General features: G+C 39.7%; 1 pseudogene; it reads left to right on the top strand.

Annotated features, from left to right (window-relative positions):
- The first annotated feature begins 705 nt into the window (after positions 1–705).
- On the top strand, positions 706–11,807 carry LOC137205525 (ATP synthase F(0) complex subunit C3, mitochondrial pseudogene; annotated as a pseudogene).
- Positions 11,808–19,279: the final 7,472 nt, after the last annotated feature.

Genomic DNA, 19,279 nt, shown 5'->3' with positions numbered 1-19,279 from the left:
TCGATTTCTGGTCTCCTGAAGTGTGAGAATACATTTCTGTGTTTTAAGCCACCCATTTTGTGATTTATTATTACAGCCCAGAAAACTAGTGCAATGGGCACCTTTATCTTTTTTCTGGCATTACTACTGTATTTATTTATTTAATTTCTGTGTGTGTGTGTGTGTGTGTGTGTGTGTGTGTGTGTGCGTCTGTGTGTTAGCTTTAAATCTGAGAGAACTTTTAAAAATTACATTCTTTTAAAAAATTATTTTGAATAGGCAATGTATTTAAATGGTTCAAATTTAAAAGGTATAAAAGGCTATACTCCAGCCACCCACTGCACACACTGTTCTGCCTCTTATTTTTTGCTTGTCACTAAATATAGCTCAGTGATTATTCTTGATTATTCTACAGATTCCTTGGACATTTCTACAATTTCACAGTATTTTTATTTGTTGAATGTACCGTAGTTTTTAAACTAATTCCTTACTGGTGGATATTTAGGATGTTCTCAGTTTTTTTGCAATTACAACTGTTGCTCAGTGAATAATCTTATATGTTTGTACAATTATGAGTACATCTCCAGGATAAATTCCTAGTAGTAGAATTCCTAGTAATTCCTAGGAATTGTTGTTTCAAAGAGCATGTGCTTTTGTAATTTTGATAGATATCGCCAAATTGTCCTCCATAGAGATCACAACAGTTTACACTCCAAATAGAAATATATGGGGGTGCTGCTCTCGGCCTTAGCGCCATCTTCTGATAAACCTCCGCACCATAGGACCGGAGTGGAGGAAGATGCGAATGCGCATGCCGAAGCGCAAAAGAAAGATCAAGCGGATGTCAGAGTAAACTCTTACACACATGGAAGCCACAGGAGCAGAAACAAGGAAAGCCAGAGGCCAGGGACGCTGGTACAAATTGTTGGACTGCATGCCTACTGTCTAGAACTTGTCTCAATGGATCTGAAACATCTATGGCCATTCTGATGGCCTTGACCACCTTTGAGAGTCCCACCTTGCTCTTATCAAAACAGCCTCTTTTGGTCCTCTGCCCTGGACCCGGGACATTCTGGACTAGTTCTGTTCTCAGTTGTGACTGAATGTAACATGTGTACAATAAATTCTCTCTCTTGCTATCTTAGCTGAAGAAAAAATATATATATATGGGGGTGCTGATCACCCACACTCTAACCAACGTAAGTCATGCTTTTTGATCTATGCTAATCTGATAACAATAGCAATGAGTTATTTTTTCCTTCTTGATTTATAGGTGCTGTGTTGGGAAACTAGTCCTTTGTTCGAAATATGCTTTACAAATATTTTCCTTGATAATTTACTCTTTAATAACGTTTTCCACACTTTCTGATTTTGTGAATTTTTTTGTAAATTGTTTTTTTTCCCTTGGTGCTAGTATGTAGTTGTGATAGGTGTCAAGCCAGAAAAAAATAGAAATTTAGCCTGCCTGAGAGATTGTATTTTCAAAGAATCCTTATATGACTTCGGCAATCTTTAGTTAAAACTTGAGGGCTCTTATTCTGTGTTTCAGGTAAAATTTTAAATCTGAGAACTGTATCTTGATGGACACATAAGTTTTGCAGTGTTTGCTTTGGCACGAGGGAAAAACTGTTGTCATTGTTAAAAAAAAAAAAAGTAGAAATAAAAATAAGCAGGAAAAAAACTCTCTCAATCTCTTCCACTGTTAACACCAGGCTTTTTATGACATATACTTTTGGATATATAATTGCATATATATTTTGTTGTTTAAAAATGGGAACATACTATAGATACTTTAAACTTTTTCAGCTAATCGTACAAATCTAAAAAATGTAATAGGTTAATAATATTCTATTATATGAATATAAAACAGTTATGCGGTCTGTCCTCAATTATTGCTGCATGCTCATCCTTTTCTTCATAGTTATTCATTATTGCCTATTCTCAACACTTGGCCTTGGCCATCTGCTCTTCTCACTCAATATTATCTCCCCAGGTAATCTCATCCATGGTTTTCAGCTTCAATTATTAGATACATGCCAGTGACTTCCAAATTTACATGTCCTAAGCCTCTTCTGAGCCCCAGCCTAGATATCTAACTGCCTATTTAGCACTTCTAATTGTGTCAAAGACACCTCAAACTCTGCGTATCCAAGCTAGACAGAACTAATGAATCCCCTCTCCCCCAAACCTGGCAGTCTTCCATGTTCCCTGTCTAAGTGAATAGCAAGATCATCTGTCCCACTGAATAAGCCATAAACTTAGGAATCACCATTGCTGCATATTTCACCTCTCCCCTCTATCTACTGTATTACCAAACCATACCAATTTTTCCTCTTAAATATCTCAAGTCTTTCTTGTCTTACTGTTTTCAATGCCAGCGTCTTAGTCTCTGCTATGATCTTTGGCCAGACCAGCTGGTTTCCTGGACCCAATCAGGTATTTTTTGTAAGATACAATAAAAATAAGTTACTGGAAAAAATGAAATAATTAACAAAGATATACAAAGTACAAGCCTCACATTTTATTAGATTTAACAGACATAAAACTGCTCTGTCAAATTGGTGTAAAAGTTTCTGAACACTCTTGATGTTTGCACGTAACTTGATGTGTCGCATCCCCAGTGCTTAGCACGATGCCTGGCATATAGAAGACATATAGAATAAATAAATTAATAAGTATTTGTGAAACTAAAGATATAACTTCGGCAATTTGGGGACATTTAAGTTGTTTCCAGTGATTGGCCATTTTGAATACTATGAGAATGTTCTCATAGTATAGTTAAGTCTTCATTTCTTTTTAACTGAAGTATAGTTGATTTACAATGTTGTGTTAGTTTCTGGTGTACAGCAAAGTGATTCAGTTATACATATATATATACATATATATATTCTTTTTCATATTCTTTTCCATTATGGTTTATTACAGGATACTGAATGTATTTCCCATTCTATATATAGTAGTTTGCATCTGCTAGTCCCAAACTCCCAATCCAACCCTCCCCCGACTCCCTTCCCCCTTGGAAACCACAGGTCTGTTCTATGTCTGTGAATCTGTTTCTGTTTCGTAGATAAGTTCATTTGTGTCATATTTTAGATTCCACATATAAGTGATATCATATGGTATTTGTCTTTCTCTTTCTGACTTACTTGGTAAATTGGGAGCTTGGGATTGACATATATTGTACACACTACTGTATATAAAATAGGTAACTTATAAGGACCTACTGTATAGCATAGGGAACTCTACTCAATTCTCTGTAATGACCTATATGGAAAAAGAATCTAAAAAAGAGTGGATATATGTATATGTATAATTGATTCACTTTGCTGTACCCCTGAAACTAACACAACATTGTAAATCAACTATACTCCAATAAAAATAAAATAAAATAAAAAATACGGGTGTTCCCTGGCTATCCAGTGGTTGGGACTCTGTGCTTCCACTGCAGGGGGCCTGGGTTCAATCCCTGGTGGGGAATTAAGATCCCGCAGGCCACACGGCACAGCCAAAATAAATAAACTAAAAAATAATAATAATAACCCTGGCAACCATAAGTTTGTTTTCTCCATCTGTGACTCTATTTCTGTTTTGTAAATAAGTTCATTTGTACCATATTTTAGATTCCACATATAAGCGATATCATATATTTGTCTTTCTGTGTCTGACTTACTTCGCTCAGTATGACAATCTGTAGGTCCATCCATGTTGCTGCAAATGGCATTATTTCACTCTCTTTTATGACTGAGTCATATTGCATTGTACATATGTACCACATCTTCTTTATCCATTCATCTGTCGATGGATACTTAGGTTGCTTCCATTGTAAATAGTGCTGCAATGAATATTGGGATGCATGTATCTTTTCGAATTATGGTTTTCTCTGGATATATGCACAGGATTAGAATTGCTGGATCATATGGCAGCTCTATTTTCAGGGTTTTTTTTTTTTTTTTTTCTTTTGCGGTACGCGGGCTTCTCACTGTTGTGGCCTCTCCCGTTGCGGAGCACAGGCTCTGGACGCGCAGGCTCAGCGGCCATGGCTCACGGGCCCAGCCGCTCCGCGGCACGTGGGATCCTCCCGGACCGGGGCACGAACCAGTGTCCCCTGCATCGGCAGGCGGACTCCCAACCACTGCGCCACCAGGAAATGCCCTATTTTCAGTTTTTTAAGGAACCTCCATACTGTTCTCCATAGTGGCTACACCAATGTACATTCCCACCAACAGGGTAGGAGGGTTCTCTTTTCTCCACACCTTCTCCAGCATTTGTTATTTATAAGTCTTCATTTCTTTAGGATCAATTCCTATATATAAAATTGCTATATCCAGGGTGGATACATTTTTAAAAAATTTTTATTGGGGTATAATTGCTTTGCAGTGGTGTGTTAGTTTCTGCTTTATAACAAAGTGAATCAGTTATACATATATACATATATACATATACATATACATATATCCCCATATCTCCTCTCTCTTGCGTCTCCCTCCCACCCTCCCTATCCCACCCCTCCAGGTGGTGACAAAGCACCGAGCTGATCTCCCTGTGCTATGCAGCTGCTTCCCACTAGCTATCTGTTTTACATTTGGTAGTATATATATGTCCATGCTACTCTCTCACTTCGTCCCCGCCTACCCTTCCCCCTCCCCGTGTCCTCAAGTCCATTCTCTACGTCTGCGTCTTTATTCCTGTCCTGCCCCTAGGTGCTTCAGAACCTTTTTTTTTTTTTTTAGATTCCATATATATGTGTTAGCATATGGTATTTGTTTTTCTCTTTCTGAGTTACTTCACTCTGTATGATAGACTCTAGGTCCAAGGGGTGGATACATTTTTTAAAAAGTTTTTTTTTTGGAAATTCCCTGGTGGTCCAGTGGTTAGAACTCAGTGCTTTACTTTGGGGGCCCGGGTTCCATTCCTGGTTGGGGAACTAAAATCCCTCAAGACACGAGGCGTGGCCACAATATTTATTTATTTATTTTTTTGCGTTACGCGGGCCTCTCACTGTTGTGGTCTCTCCCGTTGCGGAGCACAGGCTCCGGACGCGCAGGCGCAGCGGCCATGGCTCACGGGCCCAGCCACTCCGCGGCATGTGGGATCTTCCCGGACTGGGGCACGAACCTGTGTCCCCTGCATCGGCAGGCGGGCTCTCAAACACTGTGCCACCAGGGAAGCCCCACAATATTTTTTTTAAAAAGGTTTTTGTTAAGCTAAATTGCCTTCTAAAAAGACTGCATCCCCATCGATATTGAATGGGAAAGCTCATTTCTGTTCCTTAGGAATAGGCCTCTTTCTCTGTTAAGCTCCTTCAATCAATTTGACTGTTTCGGTCTTGGCCTCTGTCTTCAGGCGGCTTTGAGGTGGGGAGGCACAGCTTATCTTCCACTTGTCCCCAGTCTGCATCCCAGAGACTGGCTCACCTATGTGGTATTTACCTTCGTCCCACCTAGAGCCCTTTGGGGTGGGCTGGAGGAGGCAGGAAGGACCTTGGCCCTTCAGCTGTCCTGGTTCTTTGGCTCTTCCTGGATCCTGATCACATCTCCCATTTTGTCTCCTTCTTTACTTTAGCATGCAGTAGAAGTTTTGGCCTTTGCACCCTAGTAAGGTTATTATATCTGACTCACACCATTTTGGGATTTCTGTCTAGGCAATAAAGGTACCTCTTTGCAGGGCTATCTATCGTATTTCCTATTTTCTTTCAGATGGACCAGTTTGACTGAAGCTTGTTCTTTCCTGCAAGAATTATATGCCAGAAGTAGCCAATTATATGACTTAGAATAGTTTTTGACTTTGAGATACAGAAAAAAACAATTCAAACAAATTTATTGTCTTATGTAACCGAAAGTTCTCAGCAGTAGGGTGGGCTTCAAACTGCTAAACGTCAGCAATGGCTCATTTATGTCATTATAGACCCAGGTTTATTCCTCTCTTCATCTGCTATTATCAGTAGAGGCTTCATCCTACAGTAGAGGCTTCATCCTAAGACTGGCTTCTTGTGGTGGCAGGGAAGCTGCCAGTAACTGTGGAGAGCACCAGAGACTTCCTTGGTGATTTCTTGGAATAGAGGCAGGGAGGGTCTTTCAACTAAAATGAAAGAAATCTTTTCCCTTAGTCTGATTGGAACAACCTAAGTCACGTGTTCACATTTAAAATTTTCTAAAATCCTCTAAAGCTTTAGGTGTGATAGGCACAAAGTCAGTGTTCCAAGTTACAGCAGTTTTAACGAGCTCCTTTGTAACCACAGAATGACTCGTTACTTCCCAGCCAGGAATAGAAGAATCTTCATGGCATTCCATACTATAAGGCCTATCATTGCCACTCCTCCCCTTTTCCATATCAATTTATATATTAGTTAGGACTCTGGTTTGCAAGTGACAAATACCCAACTCAAACTGGCTTAAAGAAAATGGGAATTTATTTACACATGGAACTGACAGGGCTGTGGAATAGACTGGATTTGGGCATGCCTGGATATAAGGGCTCAAGTGATGTCATCTACGTCCTCCTTTTCTCTCTAATAGGTTTTCTCCATTTGGTAGTCATGAGAGCCACCAGAAGCTCAAGACTCACATGTTATCAGCTTAGCAACCTTGGCAGAAAGAGAGCATCTTCTCTGATAAGTCTGGCAGAAAAATCCCAGAGAAGATTCTGATTGGCTATGTCCTCATTCCTGAATCAACTACTGTGACCATGGGAATGGAATATTCTGACTGGTCATGTGTCTACTATGGTCAGGGGAGGCAGATCAGCCACACCTAAACTATTTAGAAGTGGTTCCCTTCTGGAAAAAGGTTTGGTTACTGGAAGAAGGCAGGATGAATGCTGGGAAGGCAAAAATAACAGCTGCTCACTATAATGGTATTTTAGCAATTCGAAGGAGGTCAATTTGGCTAGAGCATTGGCTCTCAAATTGTGGTCCCCAGACCTACTGAATCAGAAACTCAGCAATCTGTGTTTAATAAACCCACCAGGTGATTCTGATACAGGATAAAGTTTGAGATCCAGTGATAAAGAGGTTTTCCTCAGGGGCTATGGAAGTGCAATGGAGCTAGCAATTAATTCTGGGTATGGGGGGATTTCTTAGGGGAGGTGGAATCTATTTGGGTCCTAAAGTAGGAGGTGGACCTCTTGTGTGAGGAAATTTCCATTTCGTACTCTCTAACTTCCTACTTTTCTTTTTCACTGAAGCCTGGCTGATGCCAATTTACCATATTTATCCTGCCTCTTTGAGCCACTGTGACTCATCTTTTCTTTCTCCTAGAATATCCTTCTTTTTCTCTTCACTGATTCAAACCCTAGCCATCCTTGAAGGTTCATCTCAAACTTTTGTCTTTTCCAGGAAATCTTACCTGATAATCTCTATTTTCACATGCTTAATGCTTCCTTATATACCAGGTACTGGTATATAAGGTGTACTTTTTTTTTTTTTTTTTTTTGCATTTTAACACATGTAGATTTATGTAACTACCACCATAATCAGAATAAAGAATGGTTTCCTTATATACCAGGTAAGTACCATGGTAAGTACTGGAATTGCTTAAATGAATTATACTCCCTGGTTTAAAGGCTATATGCATATTTTAAAAAATTCATTTATTTATTTGTTTTTGGCTGTGTAGGTCTTCGTTTCTATGTGAGGGCTTTCTCTACTTGCAGCGAGCGGGGGCCACTCTTCGTCGCGGTGCGCGGGCCTCTCACTGTCGCGGCCTCTCTTGTTGCGGAGCACAGGCTCCAGACGCGCAGGCTCAGTAGTTGTGGCTCACGGGCCCAGTTGCTCCGTGGCATGTGGGATCTTCCCAGACCAGGGCTCGAACCTGTGTCCCTGCATTGGCAGGCAGATTGTCAACAACTGCGCCACCAGAGAAGCCCGCATATTTTTAAAGATGCCATCAGAATGCCCTCTAAAAACGGCTCTATCAGTTTACATATTCACCAGCATGTGAGGCTGCTTAGTTCCCCACATGCTCGTCACCACTATAGACACTATCAATCTTTCTCATTTTTGCCAGTCTGAAAAATGTACAATACCTTGTTGCTGTTTTAATTTGCATTCCTTTGACTTTTAATACACCTGAACATCTTTTCTTTGTTGGCTATTTGCATTTCTTCTATATCTTGCTTGTTAATACCTGTCTTAGTTTGGGCTTTGGCAGAATATCATAGAATGAGTGGCTTATAAACAACAAAAATTTATTTCTCACAGTTCTGGAGTCTGGAAGTCCAAGATCAGGGTGCCAGCATAGTCGGGTCTAGTGAGAACCATCTTCTAGGTTGTATCTTCTTGTTGTATCTTCACATGGCAGAAAAAGAGCTATAGAGCTCTCTGTGGTCTCTTTTCTACGGGCACTAATCCCATTCATGAGGGCTCCACGCTCATGACCTAATTACCTCTCAAAAGCCCCACCTCCTGATACCATCACATTTGGGATTAGGATTTAAATTTATGAAATTTTGGTGGGAGGAAAGCATAAACATTCAGTCCATAACAATATTCTAAGCCCATTAGTTTTTAGTTTTTTTAATTTACTATATAGAAAAATTGATTTTTTTCTTTTGGTGTACTCTTTTTTTTTTTTTTTTTTGCATTTTAACACGTGTAGATTTATGTAACTACCACCATAATCAGAATAAAGAATGGTTTCATCATTCCAAAAATCTCCCTTGTGCTAACCCTTTGTAGTCATACTTTCCCTCGACCCATAACTTCTGACAACTACTGATCTACTCTCCATAACTATAGTTTTGTAATTTTGAGGATGTCAAATAAATGAAATTGTATAGTGTGTAACCTCTTAAGGCTGGATTCTTTCACCCAGCGTAATGTTTTGAGATTCTTTCAAGTTGTTGCATGTATCAGTAATTTGTTCCTTTTTATTGCTGAGTAGTGTTAACTGTATAGATGTACCACGATTTCTTTATCCATTCACCCTTTGAAGGACATTTGGGTTGTTTTCAGTTTGGGACCATTATAAATAAATCTGCTATGGACATTTGTGTACAGTTTTTGTGTGAACATAAGATTTTATTTCTCTAGGGTAGATACTCAGGAGTGGGATTACTGGGTTATAGAGTAAATGCATTTAGCATTACAAGAAAGGAGTAAACCATTTCCTAGAGTGGCTGTATCATTTTGCATTCCCACCAGCAATGTATCATATTACCTACTGCCCTTGCCACAGCTAATTAAATCAGGGGTAATTGCCTTAGCTAAAAGGTATATTACATTAGCCAGACCAGTGACTTATGAGGGGACTAGCATGAGAACTCTGCAGAAAAGGGGACAAGAATATCCGAAAAAATTGAATCTGAGACTCTCAAAAAGAAGAGAGGCGGGCTTCCCTGGTGGCACAGTGGTTGAGAGTCCGCCTACCGATGCAGGGGACACGGGTTCGTGCCCCGGTCCGGGAAGATCCCACATGCTGCGGAGTGGCTGGGCCCGTGAGCCATGGCCGCTGAGCCTGCGCGTCCGAAGCCTGTGCTCCGCAACGGGAGAGGCCTCAACAGTGAGGCCTGCGTACCGAAAAAAAAAGAAGAAGAAGAGAGGCAAAAGCCAAGATTAGAAGTGAAGGAGAAATCTAGAAATACTGAGTCACCTGTGTGGTAGACTTATTAAAGTAAGGGACAACAGTTGCCTGTTTCAGAGGGAATGAAAAGAGAAGTCAGCAGAGCTGCTGTCGGATCAGGAATGATGAAAAGCTCATAGCCCATTGTTCCTTGAAAACTGGCCTTCCAGTAGCTGAGCTGAAAACTTATACTTTTTTTTCTTTTCTGTGTAGCCTTAAGATAAACTCTCATTAGTTATGAAAGGAACCTTTAATATAAAAGCTTTATTGAGGTATAATTAATATGCCATAAAATTCATCCATTGAAAGTATTCATTGTTTTTCAGTATATTCATAGAGCTATACAGCCATAACCACAATCAATATTAGAAACATTTTCATCACTCCAAAAAGAAACTCCATGCCCATAGCCAAACAACCTTTCTTATTATAGGGACCAGGCACAGTTCCTGCTTATCCCTGAGTAACAGATTTCCTTTCTTTGCAAGTCTGTGAAAGTATTCAAACAAGACAATCACAACTTACTGCAGGAACCAGGTATCAACCCACCTTCTTGAAATTGCAAAGCCTACCTCCCACATGGGAGTTCTTGAGTACAACTCCTATGGGGTCCTGTGTGGTGTGTGATGTCCTTTTCCCCCAGGCTGTAAGTATATGTGTAACAAACTGCTCTCAATCTCATTTGTCCTGTTTTGGTTGTCATGTGTTCAGGCATGCCCTTAATTCTAGAATGGGTGTCCCACCCTCACTAATGGGTGATTAAGGAAAAAATTAAAACAAAGTGCCCAATAGCTAATTTGATCAACACACTTTAAAATAGTTAATTGAGATTTTCCAGTCTGAGGGGCAGGAAAGAAAAAATAAAAATTTTAAAAAAGAACAAAGCCTAAGAAGTGTGTGGGACATCATCACATGTACCAATGTATTATAGGATTCCTAGAGAGAGAGGAGAGAGAAAATAGGGCAGAAAGACGTTTTGAAGAAATAATATACAAAGACTTCCCAGATCTGGTGAAAGACATGAAATTACATATCCAAAAAGTTTAATGACCTCCAAACAGGATAAATTCAAAGAGATACACATGAAGACACAATATAACCAAATTGTTAGAAAAGACAAAGGGAGAATCTTGAAAGCAGAACGAGAGAAGGGACCTATCTTGTACAGGGAAGCCTCGGCAACACTGGCAACCAGTTTCTCTTCAGAAACCATGTTGGCTAGCAGGCAATGGGATGACTTAAACTGCTAAAAGAAAAAATTGTCAACCAAGAATTCTATATCTGGTAAAACTATCCTTGAAAAATGAAAGAGAGCCTCACTCCTTCAACTGCCACTGCTGCCACCCCCAGGAAGAGGGAAAGTGGGAGAGGAGCCCATGTCACCTGTCACCCAAGTCCTCCAACTATGTCACCCCAAAGATATAGTTCACCTATGCCAAGCTTGTCTGCACCCCAACTCTGATCCAAGCTGGATCCAGGATTGCATCCAGAGGAATTTCTGCATCATCGATATGCTCTTTGACTGGAGAGAGCTCTACAGTATTTAATGGGGCCCAGAATGGTGTCTCAACTAATCCAGTGGGAGTTTCCGACTGGTGCAATCAGCAGAAACATTGATACTGCAGCCAAATTTATCGATGCAGGTGCTGCAACGGTAGGAATACTGGTCTGGTGCTGGTATTGGAACAGTCCTTGGTGACCTTATCATTGGTTATGTCAGAAACCCTTCATGAAACAATAACTGTTCTCATGTGCTATTCTTGGATATGCCTTCTCTGAAGCATTGGCTCTCTTTTGTTTGGTGGTTGCTTTCTTGATTTTGTTTGCCTTGTAACAAAAACTACTGCTTAAAATGTTGTCATTTGTGGGCTTCCCTGGTGGTGCAGTGGTTGAGAGTCCGCCTGCCGATGCAGGGGACACAGGTTCGTGTCCTGGTCCGGGAACATCCCACATGCTGTGGAGCATCTAGGCCCGTGAGCCATGGCCGCTGAGCCTGCGCGTCCGGAGCCTGTGCTCCACAACAGGAGAGGCCACAACAGTGAGAGGCCTGCGTACCGCAAAAAAAAAAAAAAAAAAAAAGTTGTCATTTGTATTAATTACAGATGGAATTCTGTGTATCTTACTGTGACTCTGAAAACTATAGTGTTGGTGTCATGGAGATGTATGTTATTTCCAAAGTTATTTTATTGAAGGTTAAAAAAAAAAACAAATGAAGGAGAAATGAAGATATTCCCAGATAAACAAAAACCGAGGGAATTAGTTATTAGTAGACCTGCCCCATAAGAAATACTAATGGAAGTCCTTCAGGGTGAAATGAAAGAGCACTATACAGTAACTTAACGCTATATGAAGAAATAAAGAAAAATAGTAGAAGTATCTACATAGGTGAATGTAAAAGTCAACATTATTGCAAGTTTGGTTTGTAACCTTTCTTCCTATATAATTTAAAAATCAAATATATGGTGTAAAGCAATAACAATAAATCTGTATTAATGGGCACACATTGTATATAGTTGGTGACAGCAGCAACATAAGGAGGGTGGAGCTGTAAACAAGCAGAGTTTTTTAATATAATCAACACTGAATTGGTAGAAAGTCTATTTTATCTAATATTAATATAGCCACCTCATGGGCTTCCCTGGTGGCGCAGTGGTTGAGAGTCCACCTGCCGATGCAGGGGACACGGGTTCGTGCTCCGGTCCGGGAAGATCCCACATGCCGTGGAGCAGCTGGGCCCGTGAGCCATGACTGCTGAGCCTGCGCGTCCGGAGCCTGTGCTCCGCAACGGGAGAGGCCACAACAGTGAGAGGCCCACGTACCACAAAAAACAAACAAAATAAATAAATAAATAAATATATATATATAGCCACTTCAGCTTTTTATTATTGTTATTTGCTTGATATATGTTTTTCCATCCTTTTACTTTCAACCTATTTGTATCTTTGAGTCTAAAGTGTGTGTCCCATAGACAAAATATATTTGGAGATATATTTTTATCTATTTTGATGATCTCTGCCTTTTGATTGGATTCTTTAATCCATTCACATACAATGTTATTATTTATGTGTTTGGATTTATGTCTGCTGTTTTACTTTTAATTTTCTGTTAGTCTCATAACTATTTCCCTCCTTTATTGCTTTCTTTTGTATTATGTGGATGTTTTCCTACTGTAATATCTTAATTCTTTTAATAATTTTTTCATTATATATATATTTTTGAATTATTTTCTTAGTTGTTGCTCTAGGGTTTACCATGTACATTTTAACTTTTCAGAATCCATTCAGATTTATACTGACTTATTTGTAGTGTTATTTAAAAGCATCACTCTTGTGTAGCTCTAGTGCCTCTTCCCCTTTTTGGTGCTTTTAAAATAACATTACTTTATATATGTTACAAACCCCAAAATATATTGCTATAAGTATTATTTTATATAATTTTATGTCTTTTAGGGAAGCTGAGAGAAGAAAGGACAGCAAGTATATATTTATGGAGTTTGTTATAGTAATCTTCTTATTTACCATTTTTGGTTCTCCTCATTTGTTCCTGTGTTTTCAAGTTACCACCTGGTGTCATTACCTTACTGAAATACAAATTTGCTTCCATTCACTTCCTTCTATTATTGTCAAATAGATTACATTTCTATGTGTTGTAGGCCAACAAAACAATTATATACCTGTTGTTTTAAAAGTTGATTTTTAAACCACTTAAGAGAAGAAAGAAGAATAAATAGGCATTTATATTGTCTTTCATAATTACCTTTACTGGTATCTTTGCTTTTTCATAAGGATTTGAATTACTGTCTGCAGTCTCTTGTTTTCCACCTTAATAACTTCATTTCGCATTTCTTGTAAGATAGGTCTTCTTGCAACAAATTCTCAGTTTTTGTTTGTTTGGAATGTCTTTATTTCACTTTCATTTTTGAAAGATTTGCTGGATAGAAGATTCTTGGTTGACAATTTTTTTCCTTTAATACTTTGAATATGTCATTCCAGTGCCTTTTGGCCCCCATTGTTTCTGATGAGAAATCAGTATGCGATGAATTGTTTTTGTACTGCTGCTTTCAAAATTCTTTTTGTCTTTCAACATTTTTACTATGATATGTTTGTGTGTGGATATGTTTGTGTTTACATGACTTGGTCGAGCTTCATGTACGTGTAGAATAATGTTTTTCATCAAATTTGGAAAGCACTTGGACATTATGTCTTCAATTTTTTTTTTCTGCTCTTTTCTCTGTCTCATCTTTCCTCTTCTGGTACTTACATTATGCATATGTTGGTGCACTTACTGGTATCCAGCATTTCTCTGAAGCTCTGTTAACTTTTCTTCATTCTTTTTTTCCCTCTGTTCTTTGGGTTGCATAATTACCATTGGTCTATCTTCAAGAGAGCCGATTCTTTCTTTTGTTAGTTCAAACCTATTGTTAAGCCCCTCTAGTGAACTTGTCATTTTAGTTATTGTACTTTTTTACCTCCACAATGTTCATGTAGTTCTTTTTAAAAATTACTTCTCTCTCTTTATTGACATTCTCTATTTGTTGCAATGTTGTCATACCTTTGTCTACTTCTTCTAGCATGGTTTTCTTTAGCTCTTTCAATATGTTTATAATGGTTATTATGAAATCTTTGTCTGTTAAATCCAATATCTGGACCCTCTCACAGCCAGTTTCTGTTGCCTATCTATTTTCCTATGTATGAGTCAGTCACACATTCTGTTTCTTTGTATGTCTTGTAATTTTTTGTTGTTGAAAACTGGACACTTAAGGTAATATATTGTAGCAAATCTGATACTGATTATCCCTCTCCCCTGGGACTTGTTTGTTGTTCTTTATTTATTTGTTTAGTGACTTAACTTTTTAGTGAAGTCTGTTGCCCCTGCAGTGTGCAGACTCTGTACTTGCTCCTTAGAGATTATAGCCTTCAATGTGCACAAGTTGCTCTGGGATGACAGTGTTTTAGCAGTGCTCTCTTTGACTGTCTCTTTCCCTGATCTCTCTGTTAAGCTGTCTGCCTCTGTTGGTATCACATCCAGCTTTTAGGCTGATTTCTGTATTGTTTCAGACATAAATTTCTTCATAATCTGGTCCAATTCAATTTGGGCTCCTTGGCTGGTGTACTTTTTGAGACTAGTCTCTGACATGTCTTCTGTCCCCAGGAGGCTATTTTAACTTTTTCTTTCCCTGGTTCTCTCTGTTAAACTTGCTGATCTGCCAGTTTAACTTGCTGATATTATGAAGCTATCAGCCTTCCTCCTAATTTCTTACCCAATTTCTCCATTATTTCTGAGATTGCCAGTGTAGGTTTGAAGTTCCCTACACTGTATTAAATAAAGTCATTTCCTCTGAGGAGAGCTTAAGAGCTCTCTGTTGTTATGACTGCCTTCCTCCCTAGGCAAAATCTCTGAGCCACTGCTCCAGAGCAGGTGTTGGGGACAGTGGCCCACTTCTTTTGGAATGACAACTTTGCTTATGAACAGGACTTTGAGTGGGGGCAGTAGCCTCTGGTCTTCTTGGCTTGCCTCTCCTGGAGTAAAATCTCTGTCTTACCAACAGACTGGGACAAGGGCAATTAGGGCCACCGTATTTTTGGCCTGCTTCATCTGGGATTGGGCCTCCAATTTATGAGTGTGTTCTGGGCTTAAGAAGGGAGCCCTAAACCTCTGTGCTGCACTTGCCTGAAATTTAGCCTCTATAACACAGAGCTGGGAAGGAACAGAAATGTTGGTGGCCCATCCTTCTTGATGGGGGGGATGCCATATCCCTTGGGAGTTAGGGGAAGAGGAAGCCCCATCCTCTTATCAGTAGCAACTGGAGTAGAGCTTCCATCACACTGAGATTGGTGGGAGTGGCAAGTGAGTGGGCCATGGGTAAACTGCCACAAACGCTCACTTCTTATCAAAATTTAGTAGATTTTCTTAAATAAATATTTCTGCATTTGGCGTCTAAACTTAGGACAATTTACAGACACTTTAAATGATTGTTTTTTAAAAATAATTTTCACCAGTATGTTTGGTTCACTGGGGAGTATGTCTATAGAACTCTTCATGCTTCCACTCGAAGTGGATCTTTTTCTGGAATTGCTTTTGTAGCTGGTATGTAGACTCTACACAGAATGTATAGGGGTAAGGAATTCATAAGATGAAAATCCTGAAGGGAAAGGATTATTCTCATTTTATGCTTGTGGAAACTATTGTTATCACTTAAATTAGAGTTCAAGTCAAAATTCTAGTGTTTCTAAATCCCAGGTCTTTGTTCACTGATTGATATATCATGCTTTTGATTTGTATTTTTAATGAATTGAGACCCTACTCTTCAGATAACAAATGCATTAGTTATGTACAGCTACGTAAAAAATTACCCTAAAACCTAATGGCGCAAAACAAAAATATACTTTTTAAAAACTATTTTATTTATTTATTTTTGGCTGCCTGGGTCTTCGTTGCAGCACGCAGGATCTTAGTTGCAGCGTGCAGGCTTCTTAGTTGTGGCATGTGTTGCGACACGTGGACTTCTTAGTTGCGGCATGCGAACTCTTAGTTGCGGCATACATATGGGATCTAGTTCTCTGACCAGGGATCAACCCGGGGATCCCTGCATAGGGAGCTTTTAGTCTTACCTGCTGGACCACCAGGGAAGTCCCCAAACTATACTTTTTTATCCTTACCATTTCCATGGATAAGGAATTCATAACTGGGTAGTTCCTCCTTAGAGTCCGTCATGAGATTGCTTTCAGGATGTTGATTTAAGCTGCAGTCATTTATGCTTCACTGAGGCTGGAGGTTCTGTCTCCCAAGTGGCTCAATGAAATGGCCGCCAATTTGGTGGTAGTTGTTGGCTGGAGGCTTTAATTTCTCTCCTTATGGGCTTCTCAAAGGCTGTTTGGATGTCCTCATGACATAGCAGCTGGCGTTCCCTGGTGTGAGTAATCCAAGGGAGAGAAGGGAGGGTCAGTCAGAGGCTACCCTTTTCATGACCTAGCCTTGGAAGTCACATAGCATCACTTGCACCACATTGTATTCATTAAAAACAATCTTCTAAGTCTGACCTACATTCAGAGGAAGTGGAATTAGGCTCCACCTTGTGAAGTGAAATTATCAAAGAATTTGTGGACAGGTTTAGAAACCACCTTAACAAGAAGAGGCAAACAGATTTCTGGTCACCATTGCACTAGCCTTGACAAAAACTCAGAAAAATAACTGCTTTTTTTTTTTTTAAATATTTATTTATTTGGTTGCACCAGGTCTTAGTTGTGGCAGGAGGGCTCCTTAGTTGTGGCTCGCCAGCTCCTTTGTTGCAGCATGCATGTGGGATCTAGTTCCCTGACCAGGGATTTGAACCCAGGCCCCCTGCATTGGGAGCACGGAGTCTTATCCAATGTGCCATCAGGGAAGTCTCAACTGCTTGTTTTCTTGAGTTAGTTTCTAAAATTCTATATATGTTACACCTTATAGTCTGGCGTGAATGCTGCAAAATTAAAGTATCAGAACTAAGTATTCTCGACGTTTATGTTCTATTGCAGGACATGAAATGTTGTGGGATTTCTCAAACTTTCATCATGGCCCTGTGTCTATCCAGTCATTAGATTTGGACTCTAAAGACAGAAGGAAGGCAATGGTTGCCCCCAAATCCTGTTTATTAGGACAGTTGCAATTGAGATGAAATGGTGATGAGATTCTTTATGTCATTGAAACAAAGCCCCATTTATGTTAACAAATCACAGGAAACAGTTTGTGATGACTATTCTTTTTCTAATACGTTCAGGCATTGAGCTGTGGCTATGCTGAACAGGCAGAAGCTGAGCTTTGGATAGAGCTGCTCAGGACTTGTCTGGCCAATCAGAAAACAGAGTGGGTAAAAGTACAGGATGGGGAATTGTAAAATAGAGTAATGGTGAGAAGATGTGGAGTAGGATACATTTTTTTCTGTTAAGAAAATTGACATTTTTAGATGGGAATGAGAAATTCTGTAAGTGGTCCAAAGAGACTAGATGACATAAAAGCTTGGCATAAAAGCATGAATACAGTAGACTCTAAGGGTAAACATATATTTTGCTTTGGAATGCCATGAATATTGGTGAGCATCTTTCAGTTTACAGATTTCCAGGCTCACATCTTATAGGCAAGCTAATCTAGTCCCCTCCCTTATAAGAAGTTGAAATCCAGTGAGATTAGTATCAGAGCAGAGACTAGAAAGGTAACTCTTTTGATTGCTAATCTAGGGTTTTATTCAGTGTTCTATATTGCCGTAAGGGGTTTATAAGCCTTTGCATTATCGGGTTCCTTGCTACCTCAACTTGTCCTTTCTTTACACCACTTCACCTCAGCTGAGCTGGCATTCATGTTATTCCTCAAACACACCCAACATGCTCTGGTCCCAGGGCTTTGCACTTGATGTGTCCTCTATTGGAAAGCTCTTCTTCCAGATCTCTGTGTGACTTTCCTCCTCCCTTCCTTTATATCTCTGCTTAGCTGTCACCTCACCAGGGAGGACTTCTCTGATTACCTTATTGAAAGCATTACCCAGCCCCTGCTTCATCATTTTCCCTTACTTCCTTTATTTTCCTTTAAAGAAGTGATTACAGTTAAATGAGATCATATGGGTGGGCCCTAATTCAATATGACTGGTGTCCTTATAAGAAGAGGGAGAGACACCTGGGATGTGTAGGCATACAGAAAAGCCCACATGAGGTCGTGGCAAGAAGGTGGCCAGCTGCCAAGGAGAGAAGGCTGAGGAGAAACCAAACCTGTCCACACCTTGATTTGGACTTTCAGCCCCCAAAACTGTAAGAAAATAAGTTCCTGTGGTTTAAGCCACCCAGCCAGTGGTATTTTGTTATGGCAGCTCAAGCTGACTAATACAACCTGTAAGTATTCCCTGTTCCCCTCCACTTACCTCCTCTGTCTCCTCTTACTCATGCTGTTGCAGCCTTACTGGCTTTCTTGCTGTTTCTCAAATATGCCAAGCTGGCGTTCACCTCAGTGCTTTTGTGTTTTACATTTACTCTGCCTGTAATACCCTTCCTCCTGGATATCTCTACTGCTTATTCCCACACTTCATTCAGATTTCTGCTCACATGCTGCCTTCTTAGTGATGCCTTTCTTGACCATCCTATTTATTTATTTACTGGTTTTTATTTTTATTTATTTTTTTAACATCTTTATTGGAGTATAATTGCTTTACAATGGTGTGTTAGTTTCTGCTTTACAACAAAATGAATCAGTTATATATATACATATGTTCCCATATCTCTTCCCTCTTGCGTCTCCCTCCCTCCCACCCTCCCTATCCCACCCCTCCAGGCGGTCACAAAGCACCGAGCTGATCTCCCTGTTCTATGCGGCTGCTTCCCACTAGCTATCTGCCTTACGTTTGGTAGTGTATATATGTCCATTCCTCTCTCGCGCTTTGTCACAGCTTACCCTTCCCCCTCCCCATATCCTCAAGTCCATTCTCTAGTAGGTCTGTGTCTTTACTCCTGTTTTACCCCTAGGTTCTTCATGATATTTTTTTTTCTTAAATTCCGTATATATGTGTTAGCATACAGTATTTGTCTCTCTCTTTCTGACTTACTTCACTCTGACAGACTCTAGGTCTATCCACCTCATTACAAATAGCTCAGTTTCGTTTCTTTTTATGGCTGAGTAATATTCCATTGTATATATGTGCCACATCTTCTTTATCCATTCATCCAGTGATGGACACTTAGGTTGTTTCCATCTCCGGACTATTGTAAATAGAGCTGCAATGA

Source organism: Pseudorca crassidens, chromosome 14 (assembly GCF_039906515.1).
Source record: "Pseudorca crassidens isolate mPseCra1 chromosome 14, mPseCra1.hap1, whole genome shotgun sequence".
Lineage (NCBI taxonomy): Eukaryota > Metazoa > Chordata > Mammalia > Artiodactyla > Delphinidae > Pseudorca > Pseudorca crassidens.
Note: the sequence above shows the minus strand (reverse complement) of the source record. Positions and strands in the feature narration are given on the sequence as shown.